Source organism: Dasypus novemcinctus, chromosome 16 (genome assembly GCF_030445035.2).
Source record: "Dasypus novemcinctus isolate mDasNov1 chromosome 16, mDasNov1.1.hap2, whole genome shotgun sequence".
Classification (NCBI taxonomy): Eukaryota; Metazoa; Chordata; class Mammalia; order Cingulata; family Dasypodidae; genus Dasypus; species Dasypus novemcinctus.
In genome coordinates, this window is record NC_080688.1 from 20,066,647 (window position 1) to 20,081,268 (window position 14,622).

At 38.9% G+C, this 14,622-nt stretch overlaps 1 pseudogene; it reads left to right on the forward strand.

Moving 5' to 3' along the window:
* Positions 1-6,024: 6,024 nt before the first annotated feature.
* The window catches only part of LOC105744168 (follistatin pseudogene), a 31,108-nt pseudogene continuing 22,510 nt past the window's right edge, over positions 6,025-14,622 (forward strand).

Below are 14,622 nucleotides of genomic sequence, written 5' to 3' on the forward strand. Positions count from 1 at the left end.
ACAAGGAATAAAATAAGAAGAACAAAGTGTGAGAAAATTTAACACACAGATAGAAGCTAACAAGTGGAACAAACCCATCAAGATAAAATGATGACCAGAGTGCAACAAAATATTACTAACCATCACAGGAGTCAGGAAGACATGATCCAATCCAATGAACAAGCTAAAAACCAGGAAAAGGAGCAGAACATTGTAAAACTAATTAAAGCTCTCCAAACAAATATCATGGAACAACTTAATGAAGTGAAGGAAGAGAATAAGGATATTAGGAAAACACTTGGACACTATTCTGGAGAAATTGTAAAAATACTCAAAAATAAATGGATATTTTGGTGATGAATGGCACAATTCAAGAAATCAAATATACATTCTCAGCAAATAACAACGGTTTTGAACAGGCAGAGAAAGGAATTATTGATGTGGAAGGCATTATATCTGAAATCAGATAGTAGAATTGATCAATAAAAAGAAAAAATTCAGCAAGGACTTAGAGATATGGATGAAAACACAAAATGCCCAAGCATATGTATTATACGCATCCCAGATGGAAAAGAACATATACTTGTCAAATTATCTGATGCTCAAGACAAAGAAAATACTGAATGTAGCAAGAGAAAAGAGAACATCACATACAAGAGAAGCTCAATAAGATTGTGTTGATTTCATTTGAAATCATGGAGGCAAGAAGGTAGTGGTATAACATAGTCAAGATACTAAAAGAAAAAAACAAGTTTCAGCCAAGAATACTCTATCCAGCAAACCCGGCTTTCAAAAATAATGGAGAGTTCAAAATATTCAGAGAAAGAGAGTCTGCCAATAAGAAAGATGCCCTTCAAAAAATACTAAAGGGAGTTCTGCAAGAGGAAATGAAAAAATAGGAGAGACATTGTTAAAACTGAGTGTAAGAACAACTAAAAAATACAAAAAGGGAAATAAAAACAACATATGGCATACATAAATACAAAGAAAATATGGGTAATGTAAGTAATTCTTTGAGAATAATAAAGCTGAATGTTAATGGCTTAAATTCACCTGTCAAGAGACACAGATTGACAGAATGGTAAGGGAAGTGTGACAGAACTTCATGCTGTCTACAACAAACATACCTTAGTCCCAGGGATTCATGGAGGTTAAAAGTGAAAAGCCAGAAAACAATCTTAGAAAGAAACAATAGTCTAAAAAGGGCAGAAATCACTATAATAATATCAGATAAAATAGACTTTAAATGTGAAACTATTGTGAGAGACAAAGATGAACCCTAAATATTAGTAAAAAGAGCAATCACTCAAGAAGGAACAATGATAAACATTTATGCACCTAAACAGGGCACCTCAAAATACAGGAGGCATTCACGGGAAAAAATTAAATGAAGGAATAAATGTCTCCACAATTATAGTGGGGGACTTTAATACACCACTATCAACTTTAGACAGAACATCTCAAAAGAGAATCAATAAAGAAACAAAGACTTTTAATGATATATTAAAGGAACCAGACCTAATAGACATATACAGAACATTATACCCAAATACAGCAGGATATACATTCTTCTCAAGTGCAAATGGATCATTCTCCAAGATAGACAACATGCTAGGCAACAGAGAACTCTCAATGAATTCTGAAAGATTGAAATCATACAAAATAATTTATTTGACCACAGCGAAATGATGCTGGAAATCTGCAAGAGCCAGAGAAACAGATTAAGCACAATGATATGGAAGTTAAGCAACATATTCCTAGAAAAATGTGGGTCAAGGAAGAAAACTCAAAAGAAATCAATAACTACCTTGAAACTAATGAAAACAATAACACAACATATCAAAAGTTATGGGATGCAAAAGTTACTGAGAGGGAAAAGCCACAAGTTCATATATCAAAAAAGAAGAAAGAGCTAAAATCAAAGACCTAACTGTGTACTTGGAGGAATTAGTTAATAAACAACAAACTAACCCCAAAGGAAAATGAAAGAAAGAAATAAGAAAGATCAGAGGAGAACTAAGTGAAACAGAAAATAAGAACGCACTAGAAAAAATAAACACAACAGAGAGCTGGTTCTTTGAGAAGATCAATTAAATAAATAAAATAATAAAAATCCTTTGTTAGACTAACAAAAAAAGATAGAAGATGCAAATTCACAAAAACATATTGAAAAAGAAAAATGAAATCAGAGGAATTGCACTACTTGACTTTAAAATATACTACAAAGCTATAGTGGTCAAAATGGCATGGTACTGGCACAAGGATAGACATACTGATCAATGGATACAAATTGAGAGATCTGATATACATCCTCGCATGTACAGATGTATTAGTCAGGCAAAGGGATGCTGATGCAAAACACCAGAAATTGGTTGGTATTTTAAAGTGTATTTATTTGGGGAAGGAGTTTACAGATACCAGGCAAAGAAACAAGTTATTTCCCTCATCACAGTCTATTTTCACATGTTGGAGTAAGATGCCTGCCAATTTCAGCATGGGTTCAGGCTTCCTGGTTTCCTCCCTTCCTAGGGCTTACTTCTCTTTCCTCTGTGGGCTTACTGCCTGGGGCTCCAGCTAGAGGCTTCAGCATCAAACTCCAACATAAAAACTCCAACACCAAAAAATACTTGCATCAAAAGCTCCAGCTCTGCCCTTTGCCATGCCTCTTATCTGTGAGTAACCATCCACCAAGGGGTGGAAACCCAATATCCTAATGACGTGGCCCAATCAAAGCCCTAATCATTACTTAATCATGTCCAGTAATAGACCAGATTGCAAACATAATCCAATATCTATTTTTGGAATTCATAATGATATCAAACGGTTAAACTCCACCTTCTGAATTCAAAAAAGACATTACAATATTAAAAAAAAAACTTTAAATCAGTAACAATGCAAGTACTAAATCATATCATGATCAACTTAAGGAAATACTTTGCCTTAGGGCAAAGTCTTGTCTGCTATAGACCTCTGAAATTTGCAAAACAATTTATCTGTTTCCAATACATGAATGGGCAGATAAAGAATAAACATTTCATTGCAATAAGGAGAAATTGGGAGGGAAACATGAGTCATGGGTCCTCTACAGTTCAATAAATCTACAGGGCATCCTCCATTCAATTTCAGTCTGAGAGTCACTCTTAAGATGAAGGTTTCTTCTCCTTGGTGCCTTATGGGAACCCACACTTTCCACCAGCTTGCCCAATGGACATTTTCTTGCTTCCATTTTCTTGTACCTGGGTGTCGGCCAAGCTCCAGACCTCTCCCTCCAAGAGTGTTGGGATGATTGCCACACCTTACGCAATCTTTGGGTTAGAGTATTAAATCCCCTAGTACAGTGGCATGAAGATAATATTCCCCTTAACTTTTTGCATACAGGCACTACTTACTCAGAGCAACTAGTTGACCACATGCCCTTCACTAATCCTTGGGAGATAGGTCCACCCTTCTCATACCTGTGGGGTACTGACCTTAACCACCATAATCCTTGGGGAATATGCTCCATCCTCTCTGCACCCTGGAGTGGCAGAACTCTCCCAGAATATTGGGTAGGAACATCAAGCCTCTTCATCTGCAGGTACAAACTCACCCTCTCTGTACACAAGGTTGGGATTAATCTCTTGGCCCAAGGTGATGTCTTAATTCCAGATCTCTGCTTCCATGGTTTTCCTCTTAAAGCTGTTTCACCTTCAATCTCTCCTTTTACTCTCCCTTTTAGTCCAAATTGACAGTGGCTTTGTTCATATAACTCTCTCAAAAAACTTGTTGGTCTAACATGCAATAAGCAGGGGTCCAAGCCATCACACAGTAAGAGTTTCCACAAGTTTTTCTGAGATAACTGTATCTTCAATCCTTATTTCCAAGTTCCAAGTTTAGTTAATTCCTCCAATGGGGCACTTTCATCTGTGAGCTTAATTTTCAGATGCTTGGAGTTGCCAGAATTAGTTTGTTTTCTTCGTGCCTGACAGTTCATTCCTCAGTATATCTCTTTAGTCTAGCATTTTGCTATAAGCTGCAAGCAGAAGCCAAGCTGCATTCTCTAGATTTTGTTTGGAAGTTTCTTCAGCTAAATGTCCAGTCTCACCATAGTCAAAGTCTGCCTTCCATTAACCAGGAGTTAATCTTGCTAAGTTCTCTGCAACTTTAAAACATGGATCACCATCCCTCCAGTTTCCAATAATAGTTTCATCATTTACTTCTAAGGCATCATAAAAAGTCTCTTTGGCATCCCTATTGTTATCAACAGTCTCTTCAAAGCACTCTAGGTCTTTTCTTCCAAGCATCTCACAATTGCTTAAAAAAATACCTCTTACCCATTGATAAAACCATTCTGGCACTTTTTTCATTGCAAAAGTATTTCCACATTTCTCGATACCAAATACCGTATTAGTCAGCCAAAGTGGTACAAATGCAAAATACCAGAAATTGGTTAGTATATATAAAGGGTATTTATTTGGGGTAGGAGCCTACAGATATCAGGCCATGAAGCATAAGGTACTTCACTCACCAAAGTCTATTTTCATGTGTTGGTGCAAGATGGCTGCCAACATCTGTGAGGGTTCAGGCTCCTGGGGTTCCTTCCTTCCTGGGGCTTGCTTCTTTTTCCTTTGTGTGCTTACTTCCTGGGAATCAAACTTAAGGCTTCAGCATTAAACTCCAATATCAGAACTCCAACATCAGATATCCTTTCATCAGAAGCTCCAACTCTGTCCTTTGCCATGCCTTTTTTCTGTGAGTCCACACCCACCAAGGGGTGGGAACTCAATGCCCTAATGATGTGGCCCAATCAAAGTCCTAATCATAACTCAATCATATGCAGTGTTAGACCAGATTACAAACATAATTCAATATATATTTTTGGAATTCTAAACATATCAAACCACTATGACAGTCATCTGATATTCAACAAGGCCACCAAGCCCACTCAACTGGGAGAGAATTGCCTCTTCAACAAATGGTGCTTGGAGAATTGAATATCATATGCAAGAGAATGAGATAGGATTGTCATCTCACACCTTATATAAAAATCAACTAAAACTGCATCAACGATTTAAATATGAGAGCCAAAACTATAGAGAACTTAGAAGACCTTGTAGGAAAGCATCTACAGGACTTTGTAATAGGAAATAGCTTCATGAATTTTACACCCAAAGCATGAGCAATGAAAGAAAAAAGAGATAAATGGGACCTCAAAGAAGTTTACCAAGAAAGTGAAAAGACAGCCTACTCAGTGGGAGAAAATATTTGGTAACCATATATCTGATAGGAGCCTAATATCCAACATATATAAGGAAATCCTATATATTGAAAAGAAAAAGACAAACAACACATTCAAAAAATGGGCAAGAGACTTGAACAGATGCTTCTCCAAAGAAGTAATACACATGTCTAAAAAGCACATGAAAAGATGCTCAACATCATTAGTTATTAAGGAAATGCAAACTAAAACTACAATGAGATACCATCTTATACCCATTAGAAAGGTGGCTATTTTTAAAAAACAGAGGACTACATGTGTTGTAGAGGATGTGGGGAAATGGGAACCCTCATCCACTGCTGATGGGAATGTAGAAGGATCCAGCCATTTTGGAGGACAGTTTGGCAGTTCCTCCAAAATCTAGCTATAGATATGCCATAAGACCCAGAATTCCACTGCTGGGTATATACCCAGAAGAACTGAAAACAAAGACATTAATGGATATATGCACACCAATGCTCATTGTGGCATTATTCACTATTGCCAAAAGTTGGAATCAACTCAAATGCCCATCAACAGACGAATGGATAAACAAAATGTGTTATATACATACAATGGAATAGTACTCACCTGTAAGAAGGAATACAGTACTAACTACTAACACATGCGATAACATGGATGAATCTAGAGGATCTTATGTTGAGTGAGGCAAGCCAGACATTGAAGGGGAAATGTTACATGACCTTTCCTATATGAATAAACAAATTAATCTGTCTCAGACATTTAGAGACTGGAAGATTGGTGTACAGCAAATGGAGGAGAGAGGAAGTTTGATAATCAATGCCCACATGAGTGAAATCTATGATAAACTGAAGGTAAGTAGATGTGCAGTGAACAGATAAGACGGGGGCATAGGGATACTATTGGGTTGGGCTTTGCAGACTTGAAGGGAGCCTGGGTTGGGAGGATGGATCAAATGGCCAAAGGAATGGGATGGAGGGTTGGAGGGGAGCAAGTGAACACTGGAGATTTTCGGGTATGTGGTTGAAACTATAATGCTGAGAAAATTCTTTTTAAAATATCATAAGAAAGTTACTGGTTTAAGGTGTGTGATGGAGGTCATTTGGCAAAGGGTGCACCTGGGGCAGACTTGTAGGGACTGTGTTATATCAGTGGTTGCAGACGCATACAATGAGTGGGAAGGTGTTATTACCCCATCCTGGTAAGGCCTGATGTTCTCAGAGGGGTTGGTTTCTCTCAAAAGCATTGGTGGCTCCCTATGGGGAAGGACTGATTGTGTGTCAAACCCTAAGCATTGTTGCAAGTATCTGTGAATTTTGTCCTTCAAGATGTGAAGCTTGGTTGTCATTGAGGACCCTGAGGGGATAATGAGAGAGGAAAATAATAGTTGGAAGAGGGTATAACTAGGGGACAGTGGAAGTGTTCTGCAAGATCCTGCAATGATGTATACAGGCCATTTAAAATATCAACAAAATTTATAAAGATGAATAGCCTAAAATGTAAACCATAATGTAAATAATAATTTAGCCAAAAATTTATAAAAGTCTACAGTCCAAAATGTAAACCATAATGAAAACCATAATGGAACCATGGTTTGTAGTTATATTTCAATATTTGTACATCAGTTGCAGCAAATATAACATCCACATGTAAAAAGATCATTGCTGGGGAAGGGGAAAAAGGTTTTGATGTTGAGTATATGGCAGTTCCCTATATTCTATATGTGAGTTTACTGTGGCCTAAAATTTTCTGAAGACATAATAAAGAATAAAAGGCTGTAGTCACTGAGGAAGAAATAGAAAGGATGACTTTGCCACTGTATAGGAGTGCGGGCCAGTTCTGGGCCGGCAGCCCCAGCCAGCCCGGCAGCAGGCGTGTGCACAGCCTGAGACCACGGTTTAGGGTGGCTGGAACGGGCGACCATGCCCTCGGCCTGGTATGGGCGCAGCGCCCTCAGCCTACCCCGGCATGCATTATCACCAACGGCTGCCTCCTTTTATCTCTCGCCTGAGCGCTGCATCTGGTCGGCTCCCCGCCGCTGCTCCCCCTCTCACTTCCCTTTTCTTCCCGCCGAAATGAAACCTCACAGCTGCCCCTCTACCTAGTAACTGCTTATGGCAACCAATCAGAATAACCCCCTAAGCCGAGCCAATCGGCGGCCACCATGCCACCCCTAGCCCTATAAAAACTACAGCCACTTCCTCAATAAACCAGACTTGTGCCACCAGCCCTGTCTCCGTGGTTCGTGTTCCTCCAGCCCGGCCGCGTCGTCCTCGCCTCCTGCGCCCCCACGAAGCCCCCCAGAGGCTTCAGCTGGCGCCCAACTTGCCACTGTACATACAGGGCAACACTTATTACAGCAATGAAAGGTAAAATGTCAATAAAAGTTTTATGATATTTTTCATTTTTAATATCCCAATTTATTTTGTACTATATTTTAATTTCTCTAAATTACTATGTAGTCTATTTCTAATCTTGAAAACTATCATTACTATTTCATATTCCTAATAATTGAATTTGGCAGTATATTAGACTTCATTTTTAAGAGATTTTGGATCACAAGGAATACAACTATTGCAGGGGAGAAGTGATGATTTGTGGTGTCAATTTATGGGGGATGCATGGGTGGGAGGGAGTTCTCCATGGCATACATATAAGGTGTGTGTGTGTGTGTGTGTGTGTGTGTGTGTATATATATATATCTTCAATATTCGTTTGGTATTGACATGAAGTGTAGAATCTCACACAACAACTGAGGGACTGCTGAGTTCCCATTCCTGGAAACTCTGTCATGCTCCCCAGTGGAGGATCAACAATCTCCCAAGTACAGAGTCAGAGTCCAGAAAAGAAGTATGGTTAAATGATGGACACTTGATCCTGATGACTGTGCCTATTAGCCTGTATGATTGAAATTTCAACTAGGCTGAGAGCTGCAGGGTGCCTACAGTTAACTCCTGAGAACCTCCATCTTGCTAAAATGTGGCTACTTTCTAAGCCAAACTTAGCAAGTAAATGCATTACCTTCCCTCCAGTATGGGACATGACTCCTAGGTGTGAGCCTCCCCAGTGCTGAGAGATTATTGGTGAACACAAGCTGGTGATGCAACTAGAAAAAGACCTTGAATAAAAGGGGATATGGTAGAGCCAAATGAGTTTATATGGATAAGAGACTTCAGAATGAGTTGTGAGGTCATCAGAGGGTTGCTCTTATGCACATCTCAACAGAATATCAAAGACTGCCAAAGTAGATACAACTCCAGGTAGTGGTGCTCCTGAGGGTTACAGAGACACCCAGGTGCAGCAGTCAGGACAGATGGCTCTAGAGTTTGGTGCCTTGCCATTTGGTCCTCCTTTGGAATTTGTGCTCCTGAGCGTGATGAAATTGGACTTATATGTGACCTCTCTATGCATGACTTTTCTGTCAGTTTTACTGAACCTGCAGTTGATGCTAGGGTTGGTGTGTGTTTAGGAGACTTGAATCTCTGGACTGTCTATGTGTGAGCTGGGCTCTGAACCTCAGCAGAGTTGCAACACCTATTCTCTGTTTCATTGGTTTTACCCAAGTCAGCAAACAGTGAGTTGAGGATTGTCAGTCACCACACCAGGGAACCAAGAGAGTCTACAGCTGCAAGCAGGAGATTTCCATTCATCAGCCATGTGGGATCTAAGCCCCCTCTCATTTTAGAGGTGGGGTGGAAATTACCATCGCAGGGTCCTCAGGATATAGGAATAAAATATGGATTAGAGTGGACTTACTGGTATTCTACTAAAGAATTATTGTGACTCTAACAATGGAAAAAATCATATCATTGATATGGAGACATTGGCCATAGGAGTTGCAGAAAGCAGGTAGAGAGAAAAAGAGGTGATATTCAGGCATTTTCAGGACTTGGTGTTTTCCTGAATGATATTGCAGGGATAGAGGCAAGACTTTATATATCCTGCCATAACCCACTGAATGGACTGGGAGAGAGTGCAATCTACAAAATAAACTATAATCCATGCTGTGTAGCATTGTTCCAAAATGTACTTATCAAATGCAATTAATATACCACACTAATGAAAGAAGTTGTTGATGTGGGAGGAATAGGAGATATGGGGAGTGGACTATATGGATTCTGTTATTTTTTCTTCTTTTTTTTTTTTGGTTATATTTTTTATTGTAACATTTTGTGTGATTTGTGTATCTTTAATAAAAATAGAATTAAAAAAAAAAAGACTGAAAAAATTAGAATAGTCAGAGTTTCACATCTTGTCAGGCAGGGAACTTCTGCCCCTAACCAGTGGGAAGCAGGTACAGAAGGATAAGGGTGTGAAGTCTCTGAGGGAGGAGTTGAGTCAGATTAGTAAAGGGAATGAGGGAAGGAAGATGGTAATAATAAAACTTGCCAAAACCCTAGGTCATGGGGTCTAGTTCGAAAGTCCTGGATTAAAAAAAATTCTGTATAACTCCAAACAGAAAGACCTCCCCATTGTTTCCCTGAAAGCTGACATGTGAAAGTAGAAAGGCAAAAAATCATGTCAGCAAATAACTGGGGCCCTGTGTGTTCTGATATCTTTTATTGGATTACCCCTATTATTCTGTAATATGTTATACTCTTGCTGTGGAATGTGGATGCAAAGCTTGTCCTATGGTCAATGTAAGCCTCTTCATTGGGGTGAATTGTGTGGACCCAAAGCATGCCCTAAGTCTTCAGCACATAGCTCCCTGTGTGACCTAGACATATGCTAAAGGTTAACAACCCTCCCCAGAGGGAAGAAAATGTATAGATGTTATTGTGAACTATAATCTTCCCAAAACAGGAAATGTCCTTCCTATGAGCATAGTGTCATAGGACCCTAACAGAAAGACTGTTCTTGTACCCTATGCAATGTCCTTGTTATGGAACCACTTATATACCACCATTAATTTTCTCATCTCTGCAGAGCACTAACTTCATTCTCTGAACTGCCATCATCAGAGATTGTATTCTGTCTACAATTCCCAATAAAGCTTTAGCCTGTGTACCAAGTGTGGTTTTGGTCTCATGGCCTTACCAACTCATGCCCTTCAGAAATTGGGTTGTAGCATTTATTTTTTCTATTATTTAATTCTCAATTTAATTTATGTTGCATTAAGCTTTGTTATTTAATTATGTTTATTTGCTTTGGGATTGATTGCCTGTTGTTTTTCTATTGTCTTCATGTGTTCAGTTAGGTCTTTTATCTTAGCTCTTTCTTCTCTTTTAAATATATTTATTTAAAAGGTATTTAGGGCTATACATTTCCCTCTCAGCACTATCTTCACAGTATTCCATACATTTTGATATACTGTGTTCTCATTTTCATTCCTCTCATGATATCTACTAATTTCTCTTACAATTTCTTGTTTGCCCCACTGACTGTTTAAGAGTGTGTTGTTTAGCCTCCATTTCCCACCTATTCTTAATTTTCCAGCCTCATTCCAATATAGTGAAAAACTTATCTTTGTATAATTTCAATTTTCTTAAATCTATTGAAAGATGTTTTGTTGCCCAAGCTATCATCTATCATGGGAAAAGATCCACAAGCTCTTGAGAGGAATATATAACCTATTTCTCCTTTCAGTTTTTCTAGCATTTGTATTTTGGGGGAGCCTGGAAAGCTGCATAGATATATATGACTGTTACTCTTTCCTGGCAGACTGTCCCTCTTATTAAAATACAGTGGATCTCAGCATCTCATTACATTTTTGCTTTTAAAGTCTGTTTGTCTGACACCAGTATAGCTACCCCTGCTATTTTTTACTGTTTGAGTGAAATACCTTTTTTGAAAGCTTTCACTTTCAGGCTATTTGTACCCTTGGATCTATGGTAAGTCTCCTGCAGACTACACATGGATGACTTTTCTTTTCTTATCCACCCTGGCAATCTATGTCTTTTGACTGGAGAGTTTAATCCATTAACATTCATTGTTATTACTGCAAAGGCATTACTTCACTCATTTTATCCTTTGGCTTTTATATGTCCTATCTTAGCTTTGTCTTTATTTTTACCATTTTGGTTACCTGTTCTGATAGTCTTCACTTCTACACTCTCCTCCAAGTCTCTCTCTCTTATCTTTCCTTTTCTCACTGTAGAAGACCCTGTAGCATTTCCTGCAGAGCTGGCTTCTTGTTTAACAACTCTGAGTTTCTGTTTTCTGTGAATATCTTAAACTCACAATCATATTTGCAGGATAAAGAATTCTTGGATGGCAGATTTTCTCTTTCAGTACCTTAATTATATCATACTACTGACTTCTCACCTCCACAATTTCTGTAGATAAATCCACACTAAGACTTACTGGATGTCCCTTGTTTTGATTTTTAACTTCACCCCTTGCTGCTTTCAGAATTTTCTCTTTATTTTTGGCATTGGCATTCTGAATATTATTCATCTTATGTAGGTCTATTTGAATTTATTTTAATTGGGTACACTATGCTTCCTGGACACATACATTCGTGTCTATCATGAGAGTTGGGAATTTTTTAGCCATTATTTCCTCATTTACTCTTTCTGCCAATTTTCTGTTATCATTAACTTCTGGAACTCTCATAATGCATATATTGAACTTCCTTAGATGCTGTTCACTATTTTTCCATTCTTTTCTCACTGCTCTTCTTTCTTTTCAGTTTCAGCTCTTCTGTATTCTAAGCCACTGATTCTTTCTTCCAAGATTTCAAATCTGTAGTTCTCCATGTTCATTTTATTTTTACTCTCAGTTATTGTGTCTTTCAATTTCATAAGTTCTGTTATTTTTTCTATCCAAGATTTCAGATTTTGTTTTGTCCTCACTCAGTTTCTTCATAGTGTCAATTATTTCTTTAACCATGTTGTCCTTCAATTCCATGTTATGATTTAGGAGATTTGAATGATTATCTTTGATTACATGTTTCAAGTATTCTGTCTCAACTGGAGCTTTGATTTGGCCCTTTGCCTGAGCCATATCTTCCTTTTTCTTAATGAGTTGTAGTTTTCGATGATGTCTAGACAAAAGATTATGATGTTGAACTTACTCAGATGTTCAGTTTCTCTCTCATTTAGGGATTTACTGTTACGTAGCTGTGTGCTACAGCTGTTCTTTGATTCTTAGTTTAACTTGTTCCAGGTATTTAAGTTTGTCCCTGTCTAACTGTTCAAACAAGGGCTAAAGAACCAATAATGGGGTGCAGGCCATTTTCCAAGGGCCTTGGGGAGTGGTTCAGTATAGACAGCAGATTGTCTCACTTATTTTCCCATTCTTTGCATGGACTTTCCTGGTCTGCCAGCAGATAGCATTCTTTGGCAGGCCTCTCAGTTCAGACCCAGGTGCTAGAAGGAAATGCATTCACTGTAACCCTGCCCATGGAGGCAGTGCAGAATCAAAGTCCTTAAGGGTGGGACAAGCATCACAAACAAACTTTCTCAAAACTTGCTGTACTCACATGACCACCCTTACCCTCTCTTCCTCTGCATCCTTAGCACCAGTCAAGGGCAATAGGGAGGTTATATTCTAGGAAAATTATCTTTAGTTTCTTAAGACTTTCAGGGAAACAATGCTGCAGCCCACCTGGATTATTAGTGTGTGGCCCCTCCAACACAGTAGACCAAAGTCATTGTCCAACACCTGAATTTGTCAAAGGCTTCTTGGGGAAGAACACCTGTAAACCCCTCAGTCTGTAGCCACCTGCTAGTGGCCATAGAACCCAATGCTCTTTGCTCCCAAGTTGGAGGGATGGGTGCCAACAACTGTTGCTACAGCTGTACTCATTGGATTTTTTCAACCATTAGAGACTTCTTTCCTTATAGGATTACCTTTGGGTGGGGCTTTGTGGGCTTGAGGGGGGCTAGGGATGGGCAGATGGGTACTATTGCCCAAGAAATTGGAGGGAGAGTGGGGCAACATGCAAACATAGGAGATTATCAGGTGTTGGTTGAGAGTAAAATGCTGAGAAAACCTTTTCAAAATATAATTAGGAAAGTTACCTGTTTAAGATACTTAAAGGGGATAATCTGATGTAGGACAGACTCCTAGGGAATATCTGAATGCTCATTTTGCCAGAGTGGGTTATACCATTGGGTAGAGACCCATATAATGAGAGTGAAGGTAGACCCACATCCTGGGGATGACTAATGCCATTAAATAGAGGGAGCTGTATCTCTCAAGAAAAATAGTAGCTCCCAGGGCATTAGGGCAGTTGAGCAAGTCAAGCCCTCAACACTGTTGCAAGTATCTCTGAACATGGCTCCTCAAGAAATGAAGATTGACTGTCACTGTGGGCCCCAAGGGGAGAGGAAATAGATATTGAATAGATGGAACCAATGTAACTGTGAGGGCAATAGAAGTGTTTCAAAAGAGTATGCAAGGATGGATATAAAACATGTAACATTACACCAAAAACATATAGGGGATGACGGACTAATAATGTAAATCATAATGTAAATCATAGGATAACTAAAAATTTAGAAAATTGTATAGCCTAAAGTATAAACCACAATGTGAACACAAATGTTACCTTGTTTGAAAGCTATTGTCTCAATATCTGTACATCAGTTTCAGTAAATATGGTATGAATATGTTAAAAGATTATTGCTGTGGAAGGGAAAAGATTTTATATTGGATATGTGGGAGTACTGTATATTGTATATATGAATTACTGTGATCTATAGATCTTGTGAAGAGAAGCTTAATAATTAGGAAAAAAGAAAAGAAAAAGATAGGATGTAGAATTTTTCCAAATCAATATGTATTCTATATCTAACCTTCAAACTCATTGTTATATTCCATTTTACTATTAAGGGAACATGGCATTAAATTGGGCTTCCCTTTTCAAGAAGTTTTGGATCACAGAGTGGTTGAACAATGGCAGCGAGGAATACTGGTTTGGGATGTTATTGACAGGGGACATATGGTTGACAGGGAGTTATACAGGACATGTGTCCAGGGTGCATGGAAATGTTTGGATATACTCATAGTGGAAGCAATTAAAAACTACAGCTGGGGGGGTGCTGGGTTTCTGGCAGGGGGGGCTCTGTCGTGGTCCCTAGGGGAGCAGCCACAGTCCTCCAGGTGCAACGGCAAGGACCAGGAAGGAATGAGGGTCCAACAGTGAGCCCCTGATACTAATGACTATGCTTGTTAGCCTATACACCTGAAATAAGAACAAGGCCTAGAGCAGCACTGTGCCTAAGAGTTTCCTCCTGACAGCCTCCGTGTTACTCAAATGTGGCCAGTCTTGAAGCCAAACTCAGCATGTAAACACACTGCCTTCCCCCCAGCATGGAACATGACACCCGGGGATGAGCCTCCCTGGCACCGAGGGATCACTACCAAGTACCAGCTGATGACGTAACTAGAAAATGACCTTGAATTAAAGGTTCAACGCAGACCAGCAGAATATCCTTGTCTACATATAATAACAGGAGTTAAAAATGCTTTTTGACCTA